Source organism: Microcebus murinus, chromosome 8 (assembly GCF_040939455.1).
Source record: "Microcebus murinus isolate Inina chromosome 8, M.murinus_Inina_mat1.0, whole genome shotgun sequence".
Lineage (NCBI taxonomy): Eukaryota > Metazoa > Chordata > Mammalia > Primates > Cheirogaleidae > Microcebus > Microcebus murinus.
Window position 1 is genome coordinate 76645268 of NC_134111.1, and position 24460 is coordinate 76669727.

General features: G+C 39.6%; 1 long non-coding RNA gene across 1 annotated transcript; it reads left to right on the top strand.

Moving 5' to 3' along the window:
- The first annotated feature begins 3122 nt into the window (after nt 1-3122).
- On the top strand, nt 3123-22890 carry LOC142872378 (uncharacterized). Its single transcript, XR_012920607.1, has 4 exons — nt 3123-3195; nt 3410-3513; nt 19893-19968; nt 22495-22890. It is a non-coding gene; the product is annotated as an uncharacterized LOC142872378 (long non-coding RNA).
- Nucleotides 22891-24460: the final 1570 nt, after the last annotated feature.

Below are 24460 nucleotides of genomic sequence, written 5' to 3' on the forward strand. Positions count from 1 at the left end.
CAAGTAAAAGCACCACCCAGTTCTTCTAAGGCCAAAGCAGTCATAAAATCAGTTTGGTGTGCAGAGGGCCTTTTGGTTCTTTTGTCAAAGCAAACCTGTAATTGTAAAATTCCTCCTTGATTTAATTGTTCACATGGACCTAAATAACGTCCCCTTGTTTTTTTGTTCTGGTTACGTGGTATGTGGTCATTCTCGATGTTGTTTTGAAGTTGTGGACAGTTACGTAACTATCTTAGGGAAATGGTTAAGCTCTAAAGCTAGTAACACTTCATGTTTTTGTCTATTAAAAAAAAAAAAAAAGACAAAGATTTTTTTTTTCCCCCAGAGTCTCCTGGTCCTACCTCCCACACCTGTCTCTTATTATCACTGTGGACTTTCGCCTCTACATAAAAGTTTTGTAAGCCTTACTTCCTGGATGGGAACCACTTGAGTGCTTACACATAATACTTCCCTCCTAAGTGAGCAGGCATGGTGGCTGCTATGTATTGGAGTCCTGCAGCCCCAAAAGGGACATGCTAGAGGAAGAGAGGCAGGGATTCTCTGCAGTGAGCACAGCTGTGTGGCAGCCTTTGATCTGACAGCAGAGCCAGGCCTAGGAGGTTAGAGTCATCTCATTCTCCTTTAGCAATCTGGCATGGCAAGCATGCTGCAACTACTTCCAAACACTTCCTTTCTTTTTGCTTAGCTTGGGGGTAGAATGAGGATAGAGAATGGGAGGTCTAAGGAAAAGCAAAGTATTTGTTTATTCATACATTTATTGACTCTAAGTGCAAACATTTACTAAGTGCCCTCTTCAGGCCAGATATTGAGCTCAATGTTTTATGTGCATTGTCTCTCTTCATTCTTGTAATGATGTAGATAAATTCAATCTCCATTTAGCAGTTGAGGAAACTGAGCCTTTGGGAAAGTTATGAAACTTGCCCAAGGTCACATAGCAATAAGAGGTGAAGCTGGGTCTTTAACCGGATGTGATGCCAAGCCTCTTATTCTTAACCACTGTGCTATACTGCCTCCCTGTGTTAGAATGCCTCTTATCTTTTATCCCCAGCACTGTGGAAGATAAGAAACCTGTTGTATGGTAGATGCCTGGAGATAACATTATATATGTTTGTCATTATATTAATATTGCAGTGCTATGTTAGGGTATGTTAAATTGCTATGTTACTTATGAAAGACCCAGGAAACTTAACTAGGCTCTAGCAACTGTAATTCAAGCTGTTTGATCTCTAAAATATGATTATAATTACCTCTTTCTGTTGGCCTGTCTCTTGTCTGTCCCTGGTTTTCTGAAGTGATCTTTTGTTTTGCATGAACAGTTGTTACTGAGAAATACCAGCTGCAGGGGAACAATTCATGACATTACCTTCTACCCCCTCTTTTGCTTCCCTCCCCACAACCTCCGGTCCTGGCAAGTGCTATTATTTTGAATGAATATGATTGACAGAGATGGGAATCTCTCACATTAATTTCTCTTATAAAGTTCACTGAAGCAAAAACTTCTCCAAAAGAGGCCTTGGCATTTTCCCCTGGTTCAGACACAAACTTTCAAAGGAAAAAAATATGCTGCCAATATAATGTAGTTGAAAGACAGAGAGGCAGGAGGAGAAGGAACATTTTTGGAAATTTGGGGCACTGTGATGCCCATAGTCTTCTATTTTAGGCACCCTGAGGGATAGTTACATCTCAGAGCACAAACTAAAGTAAAAAGAATTTCTGAGATTATAGAATGTCCTCTGATAGAGACATCAGATTTAAGGTTGGTCTAATTTTCTTTGACTATTCATTTCTGAAAATTGCTTCTGGGATGCAGAGTCTATCCTTAAATTAAGGCTTCCCCTTAATTCCATACTCTGTGTGAGGGAGTATCCTCAGGTAACCAAAATCAGAATAAATCTGTTATCTATTCCCCAGGTCTTCCAAAAAAGTATAAAACTTTCTGTTATACTTGAGGCTCTCAAATTTCTGTTGGTAGCACACTTTAAAGCGCTATAAGTATTGGCCACACAAATAAAGGGCTTTTAAAGGACTCAACACGATGTCACCGTTTCCATTATGATAAAACAGTACCTCATGGTAGCTATAAAAGTAAGTAGGGCAAGGGCATGGCTCACGTGCTTGCCTTTCAGTGCCATGTCTGAGCTTGAGGACAGTCAAGTTTACTGCCCTTATACCTTGGTGTGTTAATATATATTTTAAAATATATTCATGGAACAAAGCGTTTACATGCTTTGGAAAGCATACAATTGTCCTTGTTGTAGGTCTGCCAGGATGCCACACCTTTTACTCTTTGCAGATGAATCTCGACAGACCTCAGTGTAACAGTGTACATACTCAGTTCCAGCAAAAGTAAATGAGGTGCCATACAGTACCATTTGGGGTGCCATAGCATCCTGTTTAAAAACCACTGCCTTATACCCCTGAAAAGTAAGTCACAAGAAGCAGAAGAACAGAATGGAAAAAGCAGAAATGCAGCTGAGGGTACTTGCCCAATTGCCCTGCACTGGCATCTGAAAGTGGACATTCACCCTTCTCCTTGTGGGGTGCCAAAGGCGAGGCTGCTTTTCCCGTTAACAACACTTAGAATTTTGCTTTAGGGGACGTATGAACATGAGATAGCTTGGTGAAGCCTGGATAATGTGCCAAGAATTACAGTGGATCCTGATAGTTTGACAAATTAGAGGTGGATATGTGGAAAATGGCATTAAATAGATATACTTAAAAGTTGGTATTTGTTTGGTATCAAAGGATCAGTTTGGCAAGTGCTTGCCTTGCATTTAGAGAAGCTTGTGATATTATCACTCCATGTTCAGCATTACCCAAGTGATTCTAGGGAGATTAGACAAGTTTATTTTATTCCTAAGCACATTAATTTAGGAATTTGGCTGGAAACTTTCTTTTCATTTTTCTTAAAGTAAATATCTAAAGTTGATCCCTTTTAAATACTGCAGAATTCATTTTCCTCAAGTTTCTTAGTATCATAGGCAGAAGTAAATCCTGAGCAGTTTTGAGGAGTGGACCAAAAAGAGAAGGGATGAATAAAACCCAGCAAATCTCATTCAGAGTCAGCCTGTGCCTAAGGCTTCCGTGCCATGTGGGTGGGGCAAAGCTGCCTGCCTGATTCACACGTGTGTGGATAGTCCACCCTCCACTAAGCCTCTATTCTTGTCTCTGGGGATAAAACAGTGAACAAGACAGGTAGGTTCCTGCTGTTGCTGAGCTTACGTGTTAGTGGGGGGGGGCATGTGATAGACAAGTATACAAATAAATCTATAAGATGTCAGATAGGGAGCAAATGGAGAGTGCGGCAGGGAGGGAGCCACGAGTGCTAATTCATACTGGGAGGTTGGGCAAGGGCTTCTGTGAGGCGACATTTGAACAGAGAACTAATGAGTCCTGTGGGTGTCTGCAGCAACCTAGTCCAGGCTGAAGAAGATCAAAGACGAAGACCCCCGGTGGGGGCAGCCAGATCTGCACGGTCAACAGCAGCAAGAGGACCACCATGGCTGGATCACAGTGAGCTGAGAAGGCACCTGGGGGTGATGAGCTGGGGGTGGGGGAAATGTGTTGGTCCTCATAGACCACTGTGACATGTGGCTCTCGTTCTGCGCAAGGGGAGAGTCTTGGGCAGAGGAGCAACATGATCAGGCTCTCACTTTGGCTGCTGTTGACATGGTGGGCGTGACAGTGGGCAGGAGGCTATTTTGCTTATGTATGTGAGAGATCATGGTGGTCTGGACCAGGGTGATGGTGGTGGCCGGGATGCAAAGTGGTCAGACTCTGGACATATTTTGAAGATACACTTGACCTGATTTGCTGCTAGATTGAATATGGAGCATGGAATGAAAGAGTCAAAGATGACTCCAAAGTATTTGCCACTTGATGCCCAACAAAAGGCCATTTTCCTGGGCAGCATTTCTAGACGAGGACTGGGGGTAGATTGTGGGGACAGGCATGAGGACACAGGAGGCAGGATGTGCACAGAACAGGGATTTAGGTGGCTTGTTGCTCAGTGCATAATTATAAACTGCTTTGGTGTAACCTACGCATTTGGTGCCTCAAGTCTGTAATGACATTTGGAAAACCTCAAACCAAACCAAAGCATTTCCTCTGGAATCCTGAAAGCAGCTCTGCATTGCGCCTCCTAAAGAAAGAGAGTAGAGTAGAGAGGAGGGTAGGGAGAAGAAAAATCTTTGTTTAAACAGCTGGGGGGCAGGGCAAGAAGTTTGAAGTCCTTTTACTGGAAGGGTGGGGTCTAGTTTGAAATTTGCAAAATTATGAGTGACTGGAAGAAAAAGCCCACAAATTTGTTCACCATTCCTTTCAACATTAGAATTAGCCTGGCTGACAATAAGGATTATCAAGAAAAAAAAAATAGAATTAGCCTTCCTAAGCTTAAAGGAGGTGGTATGCAGGCAGTGAATAGGAATTATTATTTTGCCTAGCAGATACAAAATACATAGAAATATGCACTCCAAGGATGATAGAGATTGAACATATAAATATATTTGAAAGGGGCTTACAAAATTCAGAGCTGGTGTATATATAATAAATTATTGTATAAACTAGGGATTCAGTTATATTCTATTAAAATTTATTGTCTATTTTTATATATTATTATATTATGCTAACTGCTATGGGGGATATAGTCATGAATAAAATACAGTCCCTGTGCTCAAGAGTATAATCAATAGTCTAATCAAGTATAATCAATAGGAATAACAGCTTGTGTATAAGTATAAAATGCAAATTCCTTTATAGAACATGATGGTAGATTGATTGCATTAATGGCCCCTCCTAGTTTTTATAGCCTTTGCCCTGTGCCTTCAACTTCCTTCCCATTCTGACTCTGGGCTTATCCATGTGATTTGCTTTGGCCCATGTCATGTTAGTAAACATGATACAAGCAGAGGCTTGTAAAACATATGCCCTCTTGCATAATGGGGTGTGTTCTTCTTTTCATCTCCTCCTTGTCATGAGAACATGTCCAGGCTAACCTACTGCAGATGTGGGAGACATGTGGAGAAGATTCAAGGCCATCCTAAACCTAGTCCCAGCTAGCTGAGTCCCACACATGTGAGACAGCTCATCCAAAATCAGCAGATGTGCCTCCCCAGTGCTCACTCTGACGATAGATGCCCAAGTGAGCCCAGTTCAGGCCAGAGAAGCCACCCAGCTGACACAGAGACTATGAACAAGAATAAATGACTATTGTTTTAAGCTATAGTTTGGGATGATTTTTAAATCTGGCATCGCTGTGATGATAGATAACTGATATGGGCACTCAAGGCTCTTTGCAATATGCCCGCTGCCTCTCCAGCTTCGTGTCCTATTTCCCCAGTGCACTTCATTCAGGCAACTGGTTTGCCTGAATTCCTGAAATGAGACATGGTCTCCTCTGTCTTTCCATGTGTGATTCTCTACTCCTGAAATGCTCTTCACACCCATCTCTGTCTGCACAATCAGCCTTCCTTCCAGGCTCAGCTCTGGGGTTGCTCCTCCAGAAAGTCATCCTGGGTCCCCGGCTGGGCTCAGTGCTCCTTCCCTGTGCCTCCGTGAGCTTCTCCAGCACACACACGGCTGCAATTTAGCATGCTAAGCATTCTTTCTTCCCCACATGCAGAAGTTTCCAGAAAGCAGGGACTGTGTATTCTCTCTATCCTGAATATGGTATTTGGCACAAAATAGAATCTCTACACACACTTGTAAGCTTACTAAAGATATTTCTTTACCTTGATGACACTGAGTTCTAAATCTGATAGCAAAAGGAGAAATTGCCAAGAGAACAGGGAAGGCTTCAGAGAAGAAGCAGAATTTGCAATACTCCTTAATTTTAGTGGGTGGAAGAGGTTTGAGAGGTGGAGAAGACCATTTCAGGCAGGAGTAACAGCCATGGACAATTGCAAAGTGGTATTCCGGTGGGTGAAGTGTGCAGTGTTATTATAGTAGGGGATTCATGAGCAGGTGCAATAACAGGCTATTTTGTAGGGGCATGAATAACATGTTAAGGTATTTGGGTTTCATTTTATAGGGGAGTGACACCACAAAGAACCATATTTTCAAGTTACTTTGAAAGCAGTGCTTAGGTATATTAGGGGTCAGGAAAGAAAGGGACTGGATACATAGATCTGTCTCTTGGCTTTTGGAACAATCCAGACAGAAGGCAATGGCGATAGTGGGAATGTATGTGTAAGAGGAATATACAGGACATAGTAACTAAACGTGGGAGTTAGGAAAGGGAAGATGATTGAAGATTACCCGTAGATTTTTCTCCTAGTGTTTGGGAAAGAGAAACAGTCTTGGTAGGAAAGTTAAGTGGAGTTTGGACATAGCGGGTGTGAGATGCATGTGAGTGGAGATCTCTAGCAGGCAATAAGAAATGTGGACCTGGAGTTCAGGACAGAATTGGCACATTTGGGCATCTTTTGACTACAAAGGATCTTTAAAGGAATGAGGCCCAGAGAGATGAGAAGCCCAGGGGAATATCCATGCACAATTCCTTTACTCCTAGGAAAAGAAGACAAAGTGGAGTCTGCAAGGGAGATAGAAAGAAGAAGAAACTAGAGTCAGATAAGGAAATGTGGTGGACAGTGCAAAGGAGATTCCTAAGAGTGGTTTGAGGTGCCAGTTTCAGATAGGAAGAGAAGCTGATGGGAATGAGGACTGGGAGAGGTCTGGTGGATTTGATTATTAAGAGGATGATGTGAATAGAATGTTTTGATCTATAATTATGGGATTTTCATTTCAAGCATTGAGTGGGCATCAATGAGGAAGTAGAGGCAGAGAGAGTAGATTCCAAGAGATTTTATAAAGAGAAAAAAGAGAGAGATGAAATAGTATCTGAGGATTGAGAGAAGACATGGATATGATTTTGGCATTTGTGAGGATGAATAGATGAGGGCGGGGATGGAATAAGGGCCGGTTGAGAAGCTCCCAGAAGAGATGGGAGAAGGTAGGCTTGAGAGCATATAAGGAGGGATTTGCCTTTAGTAGGGGGAACTGCACTTCTTTTTCTTCTGAAATAGTAGAGGAACATTTATCTTTTGCCATTGTTGGGGCCAACTGTGGTTCACACAGTCCATATTTGGGGTGTACTCACAGAGACAAGATATCACAGTAAATGATTAGCCACTTGATGTGGTATGGCAGTGGTCATTTTTAAACTTCTTACCTTAAAGGTCAAAAGCATTTAAAAGACTATATGTGAGTAAATTAGTCTCTTTAATAACCTACTTTTTGATATGACAAAGAAATGTTGAATTGCTAAGAGGTAAAAACCAAATGTATATTCATGGTTTTCTAAAGGGTGGCAAACCAAGCAGATGACATTTATCACACACTTGTTAAATTTGTGGGTAATGGAAATGAATAATTCTAGTGTAATATAGGCATGACCTCTGCATGTGTTTTAAGCTTTATTTGGCATTAGTACTTTGTAAAATAGAAAAACATTTCATGCAAGTAGTTTCAAAAATAGACCCATAACTGTGTATATAAATATTTACTTGCTCATATAATTAAGTCTGCAGTAATATTACAATATTTATTACTTGTATTGAAATGGTAGAAATTTATAAATAATTTAAACATTTATTCATCAAAATTCTCTTTAATGCTCTTCATGCTTTTATGACCAAAAAAAAAGAGAAAAGAATCTCAAGAATTGATCTTCGAACCAAGTCTTTATGTAAGGAACAACTGAAATGGGGTTTCTCATAGCTATCTAGGTTTGTTTTAAGGTAGTTCCAACACTATGAGTCTGCCCTAGAAAATGTTTTATTAAAATATTTGGGTTACCAATTATTTTTTTGACTGGAAATGCCAAAACGTAGGTGAAAAAAGTCTAAGGGCAAACAAGGCTGTTGGAGGTGGTTGGACATTCTTGAGTTGCTTTCATGTCTTGGCAGGAAGTGAGCAGCCACCCCCCACACACCCTTTGCCTTTTTTCCTCCCGCCCGTGGGCAGACTGTTGATGACATTCTGTAAGGACGGGCTGAGAGTTGAGGGTGCTTCTCAGGAGGAGGACTGCTTTGATCCCTGCTGGACCTATGAGTGACCCTGCTCTCTTGGGTCACGTCTCTCTTTGAGGATCCCAAGTTCATGATAGCGTCTGGACATGGAAGAAACATTGTCCCTGAAATCCCAGCTGTGCGGCCCAGGACATCACAGATTCCAACACTCCCTATTGAAGAGGAAGCCTAAGAGCCTGAACTTTGGTTTGGGCGACTAAGAACCAAAGCATTTTTCTTTTGAACCATTTGTGCTTTATAAGACACCTCATGGGAAAAATCTTTAATCCTGGAGCTCTAATAAAGAACTTAACAAAATTTGGTTTCTTTGATGAGGAAATACTTTGAAGCCTAAAACAGATGATACAAGTAACCCCACCTCCCTAAATACTGTTACTTAATCTATTCAATACATTTTGAATTCTTTGGAGATAAAGTAAAATGTAAGCAAAAATAGGAGAAAGAAAAAAGATTTTTTTTTGCATTTACATTTTACAGACACTAAGGCATAGAAATTATTGCCTGGATGTGTATAATTATTAATAAAAATTCCAAGGAAATCTGTTTTTTTTTTTTTTTTTAAATAGTGTGCATGAAGCTGAGGAGGAGAGGAATTTCACTTTCTGGGGAATACTCAAGAGCAGACGTCTTAATGGAGTGTCACTTAAGTGTCAAAAAGAAAATTGGTGTGTCACTCAAATTCAGCTCTCCTGCTCCTATTTTCTGTAACTGTAAGAGTTGATACTGAAGCTAAGGGAGGGGCTTCACATTATTTTCTAAAGGTATCCGGGCCTGGTCTCTTCAGCTCTTTGGTGCTGTCAGTTGGGCAGGTGAATAGGCTACTAAGTCCTTTCTCCCATGTATAGTGAGGTAAGACCTCAATTACAAACCATACATTCACATACTCTGACAGAATATAATCACTAATAATCTAAATCCTGCTGGTTCGTTTTAGACTTGAAATTCTGATGGCTTTGGGGGATCCATTCTCGATATTTTGATTTTTTGTGTATGTTTATGTATTGATATATATGTGCTCACACATATCTATTTGAGTATCTGTATTGCTCCCTTAAATATGTTAGTGATTTTTCATAGTCCTCAGATAAGGTCCCAGCTCTTTAGAATGCCTGGAATCCTCTTTCCCTTATTCTTTGTCTGGTTGACACTTCCTTTCTTTATGGGTTTAGCTCAACGGTCATCATTTACAGGAAATGTCTGAGTCCCCAGAATGTACACAGGTGTGTCATTTCTGCTCCTGTATCACTGAGCATAGTATAATAAAATTATTCACTGATTCATGGGTTCAGCAAATATTTATTAAGCATCTACGCTTATTAACCTAACACTGTAAACTCCACCAGTTCAGTCTTGCCTGTTATAAAATAGATCTCAATAAATATTGGTTCAACTAGAATAGATATATATTATTTTTAGTTTTAGGAAAAGGCTTAATTGGTTACTGATGAATGACGTTGCTTCTTTAGAAGCAGTGTGATGGGAAAAGAGGGGAGGAAGACCCCACTGCAGTTACAATTAGAATAACTTGTTACAGGTGGTGGCTAAGAGTCTACATTTCACAAACTGCCTGGGTTCAAATCCTGGTTCTTCTGTGTGCTGGCTTTGTGACATCCAGTCAATTATCCACTCTCGTGTCTCATATGTAAGATGGAGGTTAGGACAATACCTGATATACGGGTTATTGAGAGAATTAAATGAGGAAGTTACAAAGGGCTGCATTGTAAATTTCAGGGACATATTTTTTCAATTTATTTATTCAGATTATTAACTTTCTTAAATTTCATCTTTGATCATGCCTTTCAAACTTTATTTTAATTTTTATGTTTCATAGAATTAAGGTTTATTGTATATTTCTTAATAGTAAGATTTCTTAGAATTTTTTAGAAAGATTATTTTATTTCAAAAAATTTAGGATGTACAAGTGTTTTTTGTTACATGGATGAATTGTATCATGCTGAAGTCAGGGCTTTCAGTGTACCTGTCACCAGGATACTGTACATTGTACACAATAGGTAGATTTTTATTCCTCTCTCCCCTTCCACCTTCTTCCCTTCCTGGTTTCCAATGGCCATTACACATTTTTAGGGCCATCTCAAATTTTAATGTAAATACAAATCACCAGGCAATCATCTTAAACTGTAGTTTCAGATTCAGTAGGTCTAGGGTGGTGCCTGAGATTTTGCATTTCTAACAAGCTCCCAGGGGAGGCAAACACCCTGGTCCACAGACCATAGTTTGGTCTAGTCTAGAGTCATGGTTCTCAAACCTTACTATGCAGCAGAATCCCCTGGAAGGCTTGTTAAGACATGGTGGCTGGACCCCACACCTGGAGCTTCTCCGTAGGTAGGTGGACCATGAGGCTGAGAATTTGCATTTCTAACAAGCTCCTAAGCGATGCTAATGCTGTTGATCTTGGAACCTCATATTTTGAAAACCACTGGTCTAGAAAACAGAAGATTGTTTTCTTGGAGAGTAAATTATCTTGCTATGCTACAGAGAACAGGAATCAGAGGCTTAAGACTTGGATTCTGACTCATAGATTATAGTTTTGATGCCTAAACACATTTAATATTAATTTTTGACAATAATGGGCACTAATGCACTTGTATGGGCTTTGCATTATCTAAGCCTGCCACAGCTTAGTAACCATCTAACCCTAACCTGGGACCCCTGACAAGGATTGCCCTGAAAGCCAATGAGATTTTGGCTTTCGACTAGACATCCTCCCTCTGGGATGAAGGTAGAAAAGAGAGGAAAGTGTTTTAGTAAGGTTCTCATTAGGCATAGTGAACACTAGCCCATGTTTTGATAGCCTTTGCCATAAGAAATAAATATACTAGGATAATGGATGCTTTTCATGGACTTAACGGGGAGGTTGGTACAGAAACACTTGGATGATAGCATGGGTAATATGACTCCTCAAAGGGTTTATTTGCAGCAAATCATTAAAAAAAAGTTGAGAGGTGAACCTTGTTCCTAATTAAAGCAAACGTTAGAAAGATGCAATACCAAAATATACTGAACTAAATCTTCCTAGGCTTGTTGGTATTCTAGCTCTTTTGAATAGAGATATGTTGGCAGTATGTTCTGGAAGATCAATCGTTCTCCTGTGTCAGCCTGATATTATTAGGCTAAGCAGCTTATTCAGTTTAAAGTAGAAAAGTGAAATGCTCATGGAACAAAATCATACTTACATATCCTGGAAATGGAACAACTGTCTATATTCAAAATGTATTGCCCCTTCTTCTATACAGGATAGAGGGCCATATTTGGGGAGTGAGATTAAGAGTAGTTCTTGTCCCCAGGATGTTTATAAATTTTGAGAGAGATGAGGATCTATAGAAATAATTATACTATAGGCAGAATGGAATAACTGATATATTTACCATACTACTGATGTGAAGAGGGAAGGAAACAGTGACACATTCTGCCTGAGGAAGTTGGAGAAGGCTTAAGGAAAACGTGGCATGTGGGCTCAGACTTTAAAAATTAAAAGGATTTTGGTAGATGAAGGCTCTTTATAGCCATGTTTGTACTGGACTGAACCTAGAACTAAAGTTTCCACTTAATGTACCTTGAAAACATTGTAAGGGTTATTTTCTCTCAAATCAGTGATGTATAATGCAGAAAAACAGAAATGAACTTTACCAAAGGAAGTGTGTGTTACACTTTGTTACTTGAAAGGTCAATGTTCGCTTAGCTATGTTTTAGATTTCTGTGCCCTGATTACCTCAAGAGCCAATGAGATTTTGGTTGTTGACCAGATGACTGGTTTTTCTGTTGCCCCATATGCACAATTCTACAATAGAGTTCAAGGCTGACTGTAGTTTAAAGACTGATCACTTCAACAGTTATCAGTCCAACAGTTATCATTTGGAGGACATTACTGTGAATTATTTTCTTTACATCTTGCGGAGCCCTTTGGATTATTTATAGTAAGGAGAGTTGGACAAGATAAAACAAAGACCTAATGGCCTTTTTAGATCTAAATTTAAATTTGATGGGACCCAAAACTGTTCCTTTGCTTTCAGTGTTACCATACCTGCTGTGGGTGATCCCACTAAACTGTCAATTATTTGACTGTCCCATTCCCTCAACTGTTCCATTTTCTCCCTATAAGCAATCTTCTGGTGTCATTTCCTTACAAGCCAACCTAGACTTGTGACCCATTCCTTGGACCACTCTCTCACCATTTTATTTTACTTTCCTGACCCTTTGTCCTTCCATTGTAGTCCTACCCACCAGGTCCTCAACCCTAGATCAACCCAACGTCTGACTAGACATCCTTATCCTTTCACTTTAAACGTGTGTTACTCTGTTCAGGTATGTTTCTTGTAAGTCACCTGTGGTTACATTAGTTTTGTTTTTATTCTAATCTGAGTATAACTGTTTTTTAATTTGGTTAGTTTAATTTATTTATGTTTACTGTGATTACTGATTTATTTGGGTATATTTATGTTACCCTTTGAAAGAGATTTTGTTTTTGTGTTTTTTCCACTTTTTTAGCATGAATTAATTTTTCTTTAGAAATGTTTTTTCTTCTCTTTATGTCAAAATACACATTTTGCCATTCTTTTTTGGTTACCTTAAAAATTTTAAGATACTTAACAAGGCCTAACATTAATAAATTTTCTATTCTTCCGCAGAACAATATTAACACTATAGAATACTTGAACTCTGACATGCCCATCCCATATTCCATGTTATTGCTGTCTTAGTTCCATCTTGTTTTTAATCCCCCAATTAGTCATCATTATTTAAGTAAATTTTTAGTTTTATATATATAGAGAGAGAAGTGCACAATTTATGACTATACAACTTGAAACATTTAAAAAGGGGAATATGACCCATGTAACAACCACACAGATGAAGAAGTAGAATATTACCAGTACTCCAGAAGCCCCATTTATGCCCTTTTTCAGTCACTACCCCACCAAAAAGTAATCATTATCCTAACTTCAGTTATGGTTAGTTTTGTCTGTTTTGAACTTTATATGGACTCTTATGTTTGGCTGCTTCCCCTCAACATTGTTTTTGTGAGATTCATCCACGTGTCTGGACGCAGCAGTAGTTTGTTTATTCCCATTGTTATAAAATATTCCATTATGTGAATATGTACATTATTTATCCATTCTTCTATTGATGGACATGTAAGTTATTTTCAGTTTGTCTATTATGAATAATCTACTATAAAGATCTTGTACATGTCTTTTGTACTCATTTCTGGGCATGTGCTCTTGGGTACATGTTCATGTGTCCGTTTCTGCTGGGGAGTTACACAATTTACATTCGCACCAACAGTGCCTGAGAGTTCTAGTCTTGTGAAGCGCCTGTTGAAACTCTTTCTGTGGTTTGTGCTTGTTGATCATTCGCTCATTTTTAGATGGGATTGCTTATTCTGTGGAATCCTATATGTCTCGGGTTGTGAATGTGTACTATGGAGTGTTTTGTGGATGCATCTTACTGAGTTCAGCACTTGCTTCTGTTGGGACTCTTAAGTGTTAGATTTTTTGGCTTGGGATTCCCACACATAGGGTATTACAAATTTGGACCTCACACCTGGAAGGGATGCATGCTTGGTGTATCAGTTTCTCTCTGGGACAGTTTTTTCATCTTCATCCAAAGATTGAGGCAGACAGCACATCTCCTTGTTGCTACTTTGTGATGGTGGCCAGAGATTTTCTAGATCAGTATTGTCCAATAGAACTTTCTGTGATGATGAAAGTGTTCTACATCTCTGCTGTCCAACATGGTACCCACTGGGACTCAGTATCCCACATGTGGTTATCGAGTACTTGAAATGTGTAACTGAGAAATTGAATTTTAAATTTTATTTAATCAATTTAGATTTAAATAGTCATGTATGGCTTGTGGCTACCATATTGGAGAGCACAGTTCTAGATCAATTTTAGTAGACTGGACAGTGCATTATTATCCAGATCCTGGATAATGTGTGGTGGTCTTAGTTTCACCTCCTCTCTTTCCGAGGGATCTAGGCCATGTCTCTTGTCCTAACACTCTCAACTTCAGCCCCGGGGACTAGGCTCTCTACCCTCAGGCCACCACAGCATCAATTGCAGTTGCTTGTAATTGCAATTGTAATTTACTTTCCTTCTCTGACTAAGCTCAGCTATATAGTGCACATTTTTGCACTACTGTTTGAGTATTCCTACTGGAGAGGGGGGATAAATACCAGCTCAGTCTGCAGCTTTGGCTCTCATGTACTTCTCAAGCCACTTGCCCTGTATCTTCTGCTGCCACCACCCATGGAGATGTCCATGGCTAATAGCAGCTCCATTGTGTTATAGTTAATGATTACTTCCTAATCCTGTCCTACTTGACTTATGGAAAGCTTTGGCTTTGTTGAGTACTGATTCCTGAAAGCAGTCGATCCCCTTGGTTTCTTTCACAGCACCATAGTTTTCTTTCTACCTATATTGATTCTCCTCTTCAAGCTCCTTCTGGGATTTCCCTTATCATGCCCACCCCCTTCCCATTAACAAAGCGGGATCAGTCCTCAGTCTTATTTCTTTTCTCACTCTATCTCCCCAGGGTGATTTCACTGAAATTTCTGGCTTCAACCATATTTTCTGAGCTGATGACTTGCAAATAATCATTTCTGAAACATTAACTGTTGTATTCCCAGTGTTTATTGCTCCCCATTGGCTTACCACCCATCCCTGTGCAAACAAACAAACAAACAACAAACAAAAAACCAAAATACAAAACAGCAGGTTTTATTAGGCCATAAATTTTAAGAGAAAACCATAAAACTCCAGTGAGGAAATAGCTGCGTGGTTGATTTAGGCAGATCGTTGACCCAGGGCCCTCTGATTTGCCTCCAAGATAATTGTAGGGGACTGCAGAATTGTGGGACACTGGCATGAGCACGAACCTTAGAGATATTCTTTTGTCTACTTTAATTAATTGACAAATAAAAATTGTATATGTTTATGGTGTACAACATGTTTTGATATATGCATTTGTTGTAGAATAGCTAAATCAAGCTGATTGACATATGCATTACCTCACATACATATCTTTTTTTTTTTTTTTTTGGTGGTGGGAACTTAGGTCTATTTTTCAGGTGAATAATGTGTGACAGAACTGGCACTGGGACCCAAGGTCATCCAGGGATGCTCTACCTTCTGCTGTGAACTCAGGACCTAACAAAGTGGTACTCCTCCCCTAGATTTGAGTTACTTTAACATAAGGAAACTAAGAGAAACACCTATTTCTAGAAGAAACAGGAACCAATAGAAAATTCCAAGAGATTCCAGTTATACCAGTTATTACAATTGGTATACAATGATATAACATCTTATCTATTGCAATGAAAACAGCAAATATATATTTAATATACTTCAAATATTACCATATTTTTCTTTTAGTAATCATTTTCATTGTGTGTGTAAGAGAGAGAAAGAGAGAGAGCGAGAAGGATGTTATTAAGAGAAACTTAGAAACTTTTTTCTCTAATCCTATGCCTACTTTTAGCCAATATTTATGGGGACCAGTATTATCCCTCCTCACTAATTATATTTCCCTATTTCTTCCAAGGTCATGTGAAAGACTGGGTATAATTCAGAAGAGACATTTCTACAGTGAAAAAAAAATACCCCATATTTAAATCAATTCAAGTCTCTTCCTGACATCTAGGCTGTATCTAGGACACATCTGGACATTTGGAAACATCCAAATTTGACTGACTTTACCAGCTTTCAGCAGAATATTTAGTAAATAAAAGAATAAGAAACTTATACTAATTGTGTGTGTGTTTGTAAAGTTAACAGTGTTGCAGTGGGGTTGATATCCCCACAGCACAGCCTTTGTTTCTTGCCCACCCCAGACTTGCCCCACACTGGCAGAGGAGGCTGACATTCAAAGGGTGTGGTTTTTGAGGTTGCCACATGCCTTGCCATGACTTAAAATATCTCTCTCTGGCTGCCAGATGGCCTGGGGAAGCACAAAACACAGGATCCATTGGCCTTGGACCTTGGTGCCTTAGGACTGGAGGCTTTTCAGAGTTCTTCCTAAATTTCTGTTTCCAAATATCAGGAGCGTGTGAAGCCTTAAACCAGGATCTTCTCCTCTTCCTCTCTATAGTGAAAGCAGAGGGTAAGAATTTCAGGTGCAGAAAGTGAATGTTGACCTTTCATGGTTCCCTTAAGAACATTAATCTTTACTCTCCAAAAGAAAGTCTCCCTTTTTCCATGCATATTTGGAAATTGTGTGCATGTGAGGTGTGGAGAAACCCCAGGGGAAACTATTCTGGGAGTCTACAAATAGGTCCAGTTTTGGGGGGTATACCTAGCAGGGATGGAGGAAGCAGCCTTAGGTATCTCTTCAGGTCCAATTCCCTACTGGGCGCAGTTGCCTAAAATGCAATTTACTTCCAGTTATTGGATGATAATGCCTGGAAACATTAGAGAAACAACCATCTTGAAGGAAAAGGCAAAAACATTATTGAGAGAGGGGAAGTATTTTTTATATTTATAGAATGGAAAAATGAAGTAAATTGGTTTGAAAAGAGAAAAATAAATACATTACAAGGGGGACTTTATTCACCAAACATTTATTGAGCAACTACTATGTGCCAGAGATAGTTCTAGGCTCTGGAGATATAATAGTTGGTAGACTAGACAGACATGTTCTGTGGTCTCATGAACTTCGCAGTTAGCGAAAGGGCACAGAGGGGACCTAACTCTGTGTGTGGAGAGGGTTCAGAGGGGATTTCTCTGATGGAGTGATATTTAAACTAAGATCTGAGTGGGGTTAGATGGACAAAGTCCCCAGTTTAGTTTGGCTTTATTTTTAATAGTCCTGTTACAAAACAAAAACAAAACAAAAACCCAGTTCTAAATCATTTATTTTTTCTACCCTTGGATGGTCGCTTGGCCCAAGATACAATTCTGATTTCGACAAGAGACAGTTGGATTGCTACCCACTCTCTCTCCCCCTTGCATAGATATTTATTTCTCGTACCTCACTGTATTATGATTTATTGGTTTATGTCTGTCTCCCTTATAGATTGTGGGTCCCTTAAGGTCAGAGACTATGTCTTAACAGTCTCTGTTCAGGCACAACATAGCTCTAGGATGAGTAAATAAAGAATCAAGATGGACGAGTAAATAATAGATGTTTTCACAGCATCATTTTGCATTGAGAAAAGTGTCATTTCAAAATTTTCTTCGTTCCCATCTGATCTATCCAATCCTTCAACATAAATGCATTGAGCATCTGCCATATACAGGTCTGTCACTGGATGCAATAAAGAGCAAAGCAGACAAGGCACTGGCTCTTGTGGAGTGTACAGTCTGATGGGGTAAGAAAGATATCACATAAATAAATCACTCGGCTACTTAATTTCGAATTCTATTAAAAAAAACAGTGTAGGTAAAAATATTGAAATAAAAAGTTTTTCCTGAAAATGGCAGGAAAATTTGAAGTTCTGCCAGATTTTTTTTGATGCTTATAAGAAATGTATCTCTTGTATTTTCTTCCTATCTTCCCTCCCTTCCTCCTGCAATAATAAAGTTTTTAAACTCAAGATAGTTAATTTATATAGGGAAAAGGAAATGAATTGACATTCATTTTAGATATATTAGCTGCCTGGCTTGGTCCAATGGCAAAACTCATTTTTTTGGTTAACAGCAGTTAATTATTAGTGGTACTCCTGATTTTCCCCAAAGTTGATTTTCAGTTGTCTTGATACTATCTAGTGAGTTAGAATCCAATTTTGCATGGAAGATTTGGAGCTTTAAAAAATTACCAGCATCTATAATCAGGGGTGCATATTCCTGCATACTAAGAACCTGAGAAGACAGACAGATACAGAGGCAGAAAGTAAGAGCAGCAGTAATTTGCACTGCCCTCCAAATGTCAGGAAGACTACTTGTAGAAGCTCATGAAATAATTATACACAGAACAGAATGTATTTTTTTTCTGGCTCCAGATCTAAGAAAATAACTTAAAAACAACTTTTCAGTATTAAAAGGTGAACATTGGAGGAGCAAACTGACCTCCTTATTATGGTAGGATAATACGCTACTATTACACTGAAGTTTCATAGTTCTCTTTAGAATTTTTGGATTTAAAATCAGGATCCTCTTCCCCACCAGAATTCTTTTCTTTTCTTTCTACCTTTTTCTTATTTTCTTTTCTTCCTTTTCTTTTTTTTTCTGAATGCTATCATGTGGTCCTCTGAGCTGTGCTGCTAAAATAAATGATATTAATACATATTGACTGTGAATAAGTGTGAAGATGAGAGGTGCATGGAATGATGCAATAACACTGGATATTAATATTCACAGATATTTTAGTTCACAGGTCAAAGAAACTGCCAATAATCTGAAAGGGAAAGCTTATTTGCTACTGTTGCTTAATATTGTACTATTTTTGATGATAAAAATATGATCTCTTTAGTCTTAGTCTGGTGTTGAGTTGTTCACCATTTTGATAAAAAAATGAGAGCTGAGTTGGTAAGAGTGAAGTCAGCAAGTTAAGAAAGACAGAATAGAAGAAATGAACAGATAGAAGAAGTATGGGACACTACTGACAGCTTCGCCATTAAAGTAGACCACCTCCCCAAAGGAGTGTCCCATTTGCGTTTGTCTTGTCAGCTGCAGATAACAAATCTGAGATAACAAATCTCATTTGTCAGCAGCCAAATGAGAATCACATATAGGATGCACTTCACATGCCGTGAGTCACGCGTTCTCAACAGAGACGCTATCACCTCCAAGGAGGTGGAAATTTGTTGTGTGTGTATGTGTGTGTAATCTTACTTTTTATTTATTTTTAAATTTTTTTTTTTTTTGAGACAGAGTCTCACTCTGTTGCTCAGGCTAGAGTGAGTGCCGTGGCATCAGCCTAGCTCACAGCAACCTCAATCTCCAGGGCTCAAGTGATCCTACTGCCTCAGCCTCCTGAGTAGCCGGGACTACAGGCATGTGCCACCATGCCCAGCTAATTTTTTGTATATATATTTTTCGTTGGTAAATTAATTTCTTTCTATTTTTAGTAGAGATGGGGTCTTGCTCAGGCTGGTTTCGAACTCCTGACCTCGAGCAATCCGCCCGTCTCAGCCTCCCAGAGTGCTAGGATAACAGGTGTGAGCCACCACACCCGGCCGTAATCTTACTTTTTAATATATAAAGCATAGATATATATACATACAGCACATAAAAAAATATCCAGTATATCTATGATATAAAATGTTATGAGGGCAATTAAGAAAAAATGTCTGAAAATGTCCTGTAGTGGGAGGGTGATAATGAAAACAAATGATTGAGAAACATTGCCCTTAATGGTATCTTAGTGTTTGTAGAAGAGATAATTAACTTCTGGGTGAAGCTACTTAACCAATCCCTCCCCTTCCCTCCCTCTTTCCCTCCCTCCCTTCCTTCCTCTCTGTCATCCAGGCTGCAGTGCCATGGCCTGATCATAGCTCACTGTAACCTTGAACTCCTGAGCTCAAGCGATCCTCCTGCCTCAGCCTCCCAAAGGGCTGGAATTACAGGAATAAGCTACCACACCCAGCCATGAAGCTATTTAATCTTAAAGAACTTGATATTTATGTTAGAACGTTAACTAGGAAATGACCATTATGGAATGAAGCCAAAATAGTAGCATGGTTACTAAATGACAGAGGAGCTTGAAGCAAATTGATAGTCTACTCAATAGCTATACTATAAATATAAGAAATATAGGCCCAAACAGACTGCTTATATTGGAAATAAAGAAGTGGTAGGAGGTAAATCCTTTTTGTTTATTTACAGGATCTTATTTACAGAATCTATAGTTTTCATGCATATATGTACAATAGACATTCTCTGAACTGACTTTCCCTTAATCCACTTCCAGATTGACAGAGGTTCTCCACATCTTCTGTAGTATATATCCCAGCTGAGGCCCATGGCATTTTGAGCACTCTAGGCTGGTAAGCTACTCACTGTTATACCCTATGCTTCTGTCCTCTTCAGCTGAGTTTTATGCTAACCAAGAGTAAGCTTGGTTTGTTCCCAAACATGTTTATATCAGTTACATCTGTTATTGTACTTAGTTATTATTTATTTAATGAACTAGCAGGTAAACCTACGAATGAAAAAGGAAGAAGATTATTTCTACAAAAACCAAGTTGAAAGCTTTAGAAGGAGTCAATAAGGAAAGTCACAATTTAAATTGAGAATAAAGTGGTTGTACGCTTGTCCCCAGCCAAGTTCAAGTACAGGCAAGGGAGTAGGTAGAGCTTTGGATTTAGCCAGGCTTAAGATTTTGCCAGAGGGGTATGAACAAGGTAGAAAAGGTACAGGGAATTAAAGGTGTATATAGGTTAATGAATACAGTGATGAATATTGGGCTTTAAGCTAGATAAAGAGGAAAATGAGAACACAAAGTGTGTGAGAGTGAAAAGATGGTAGGCTTATTGACTAGAGGGCATTAGGGTAATAGAGTCATCCCAAATCAGAGATTGTGATTACAGACAGGAATGCTTTATTTTATTTTATTTTTTTAACATTATATTTTTCATTTATTTATTTATTTATTTATTTATTTATTTATTTATTTATTTATTTATTTATTTTGCTGACTAGTGACCTTCCCATCAGGAAGGAATGCTTTAAGTTAAAAGTATGGAGGGGGTTCAGTTAATGGTAAGAGAAAGATGGGTGGCTGAAGTATTGTAGAGAACAACTCAATAAATGTGAATGAAGGGACATGAGAGGCTAGGCTATTGGAAGGATATTGAAATCTCCAAGTACCACCCCAGGAATAGGGTTGGAGGGAGAGCTGAAATGGCTCCAAGAATATAGTGTCATGCCAAGCCAGTAAGTGCCAGAGGTGCTTCGAGGACAGAAAACATGGCGCGCTGCCGAGGTTGGGAAAGGTGTGGTGGGGGGATGGGGAGTGCATCTGGAAGTTGAAGGCTGAAGGGTCAGGTGCGATAGACAGACAGGACAGGGGAGGGTGTTTCAGGCTGTGGGTCGTAGAATGAACAAAGGCCAAATGGCAGGAAGAAGCATGGTGTGTTTTTGACGTCAGTGAGTTTATGAGGTATGGCAGCTTTGTATTGTGAAAGGATTGGAATGCTAGACTAAGGATTTTTTTCCTTTTGCTTTTTCAATAGAAAAGTAATTATTGTTTAGCTATTGCCTTTTAGAATTCTCTGAATTCTAAAAGGCTAATCTTTACTGATGTTATCCTTTGAGCAAGAATTTATTCTCGCACATAAGTTTTAGGCTGAGAGAAATTGCCTACGTTTGTCAACATGGGTAAATAGTCAAGCACATGAAAATATAAAAGGGCAGATGGAAATAGATTAGAAAATTGGAAAATAGGCCAGCTGCGGTGGCCCATGCTTGTAATCCTAGCAATTTGGGAGGCTGAGGCAGGAGGATCCCTTGTGGTCAGGAGTTCTAGACCAGCCTGAGCAAGAGCAAGACTCCATCTCTACAAAACATAGAAAAATTATCCAGGCATGGTGGTGCACACCTGTAGTTCCAGCTACTCAGAAGGCTGAGGCAGGAGGATTGCTTAAGCCCAAGAGCTTGAGGTTGCAGTGAGCTATGATGATGCCACTGCACTCTAGCCTGAGCAACAGAGCGAGAGCCTATCTCAAAAAAAAAAAAAAAAAAAAAAAAAAGGAAGAAAGAAAGAAAATTAGAAAATGGAGTCTGTACCCAAGCTCACTTAGAGGCTATATTCTCAGAAGCTTGTGCCTGGTAAACCTCAGATTCTTCATCTTTGAACCCAGATTGTAGAACTCTTTATCTTAGAATGTCACCCCTTCAAATTTATGATTTTTTCCTCATAGAACTTAAAAGTAAACTGAGTTCATTCTGCCACTTCTACTTCTTTTTGACTTTCCATTTACTATTCTTTGATTTGAGAAGAGAGATTGAACTATCACAAGAACTTGTATATAGGGACAGTTTGACCAGGGTCTCTTTAGCCAGAACAGCATGGAAAGCCAAGTTATCAAGAAGTTGCTAGGTGAGATGTAATCAGAATAAGGGTAGTTTCCTTGGATGACAAATGTTTTTGAAACCAGGCTATGTATGTCCAATGTGTCCATCTCCAAAAGGGTCTTCCTCTTAGTCTTCATCGCTTGTTTCAATCAGGGGCCTGGTGGGAAGGAGACGGCACACTAAAGGTTTTCCTTGAAGAGGAAGAGACTTCGACAAAGGGACTCTTTATAGGGGTGTGGGCAGGGTTCAAGTAACTAAGATGACGAAGCACCTAGGGGACTAGCAATGTTGGGAAGCTGTGCCTGCTCCTAGGACAGAGGGAGTGAGTGGTGGTAGAGAGTCCAGAAAGAGCTGTAGCCATGGGAGAGGGGCATCCAACAGGAGATGCTGCCATAGTAGAGGAAAGCAACCACTGCCAAAATCTAGCCAGCCAGGAAAAGAGTAGACAGAGTAAATACTCTGGTCTTTTTCTCTTCCCATCCTTGAATCTCTTCCAGTTGCTGGAACCCAGCTGGAAGCCAGAAGGCAAGAGAGCCCAGATGATGCAGTCCAAGGTGGCCAACTCCTGAGGCACAGCAAGGAAGAGGAAAGCCAAGGAAAAAGAGAACATCCAGCACCCTACTTTTTAATTTAAGATATGGGTTCTCACTCTGTCACCCAGGCTGGAGTGGAGTGGTGCTATCATAGCTCACTGCAGCCTCGAAATCCCGGGCTCAAGCAATCCTCCTGACTCAGCCTCCTAAGTCACTGGGACTACAGGCATGAGCCACCATGCCTGGCTTTGTTTTGACTGTCAAATCCCCCAGAAATCCACGTATTTTCAGTTCCTCCTAAGAGTAGCACTTTACTAAGATTCTGAAAAATTAAAAATCTGAAAAAATTTTTTTCTGTTACTTCGTCACTATTGGAGTTTTGGGTAGGGCTCAATAAATAGAACATACTGGAAGCAATCCAGATGTCTGGTGGGAGGAAGCCAAACTATCATGCTTATGATTGGTCAGAGTAGGCTGGAGGGAACAGTTTAGTGTGAGGACCTATGACCCTACCTACTGGCCCTAGAATTCATCAGTCTTTTCTACCCAGTCTCAGATGGCAACAAACCATGTGAGGAAGAGCCTGTTCCTGAAGGAAAGTGCAGAATATTTGCTTTCTGTGGGCAATTTGTTACCCAGAGGAAGAGAGGGAGGAGAGGGGTAGCCTGTGCACCAGGGCAACGCTGGAAGCAGAGAGTCTGCTAGGTGCTCTAGGAGGCCAGCGTATGCTCAAGGGGGAGATGTGTGGGCTGGGCCTCGCATACCTACTTATTCTTCACAATCTCACTGGGCAGAGAAGTCTTTCTGCTGCTTTGGAGCAAAACGAATTAAGGGCATTGGAGGGGAATTCCTTTTCTCCACCACATTTCTCATTCATTGGTTCATGCAACTTACCTACTTTCAGGAGGTAGGTATGCTATGGAGGCTGGGAATACAAAGATGGATGGGGCAAGATTTATCTCTAGATAGGGATACCAAGGAACAGCCAACTGGTCTTGAAGATACTCCTGAAGGTGGGATGTGTTTTTCATTCATTATGACATGTTCACAGCCACCATATCAGGCAGATGCTATTACCAACTTTATTTTACAGGTGGAGACACTGAGGCTTGGTCAAGTTAAGGGACTTGTTTAAAGTCACAGAACTAAATTAGTGGCAGAGCTACGATTCAGATCTGGGCAGTTTGGCTCTAGAGTTAGTCTTCTTAGCTCTTTGCCATGTCACGGGTCAGTGCTGGAGACAGGCCTGTGATCAAATAATTGCAGTGTAATGAGGTAAGTGCTAATGGAGGGATGTGCAACGAGCTCAGGGAGCAGAGGAAGGAGTGACTAAACAGGTCTCTGTGTAGGACATTTGTGAAATTTCCCTTGCCTACTGCCAGAAATTATCATAGCAGAGTCTTTTTAGGACATGTTTTATTATTACTATACATGGATTCAGATATAGAGGTCAGTTCTTGTTGCCCTCCTGCGCCTCCCAAACATAACAACACTTAAAATAATTTCTTCCTGACATCCTGGACCCCCTCCAAGAGTTTTGTTCCAGCTTTTGGACAAGCGGAAACAGGAAGAGGATGTCCTAATGTTCCCTCACCGGGGAACTCAGTTGGAATTTGGAATAGTCTTGTAATTAAAATCATTGTTAAGATTTTATGGTCCTATACTATAAGTGTGTGTGAGAGCTACATTATATATTAGCCACAACACATGTGTTATATATAATCACTAAAATCAGCTGTGAGAGTGCTTAAGTCTCAACGTTTCTATAGTTTGTAGATCTATGTCAAATGAAGATGATTTTGTTTCTTCATAAAGTAGAATTAGTATTTCTAACCTTGAATACTTTTTTTGCTATGACTTAATCATAATTTAGTAGTAATATATCACAACTATATCATTTCTGCTAATAACACAGAAAACAAATTCACTT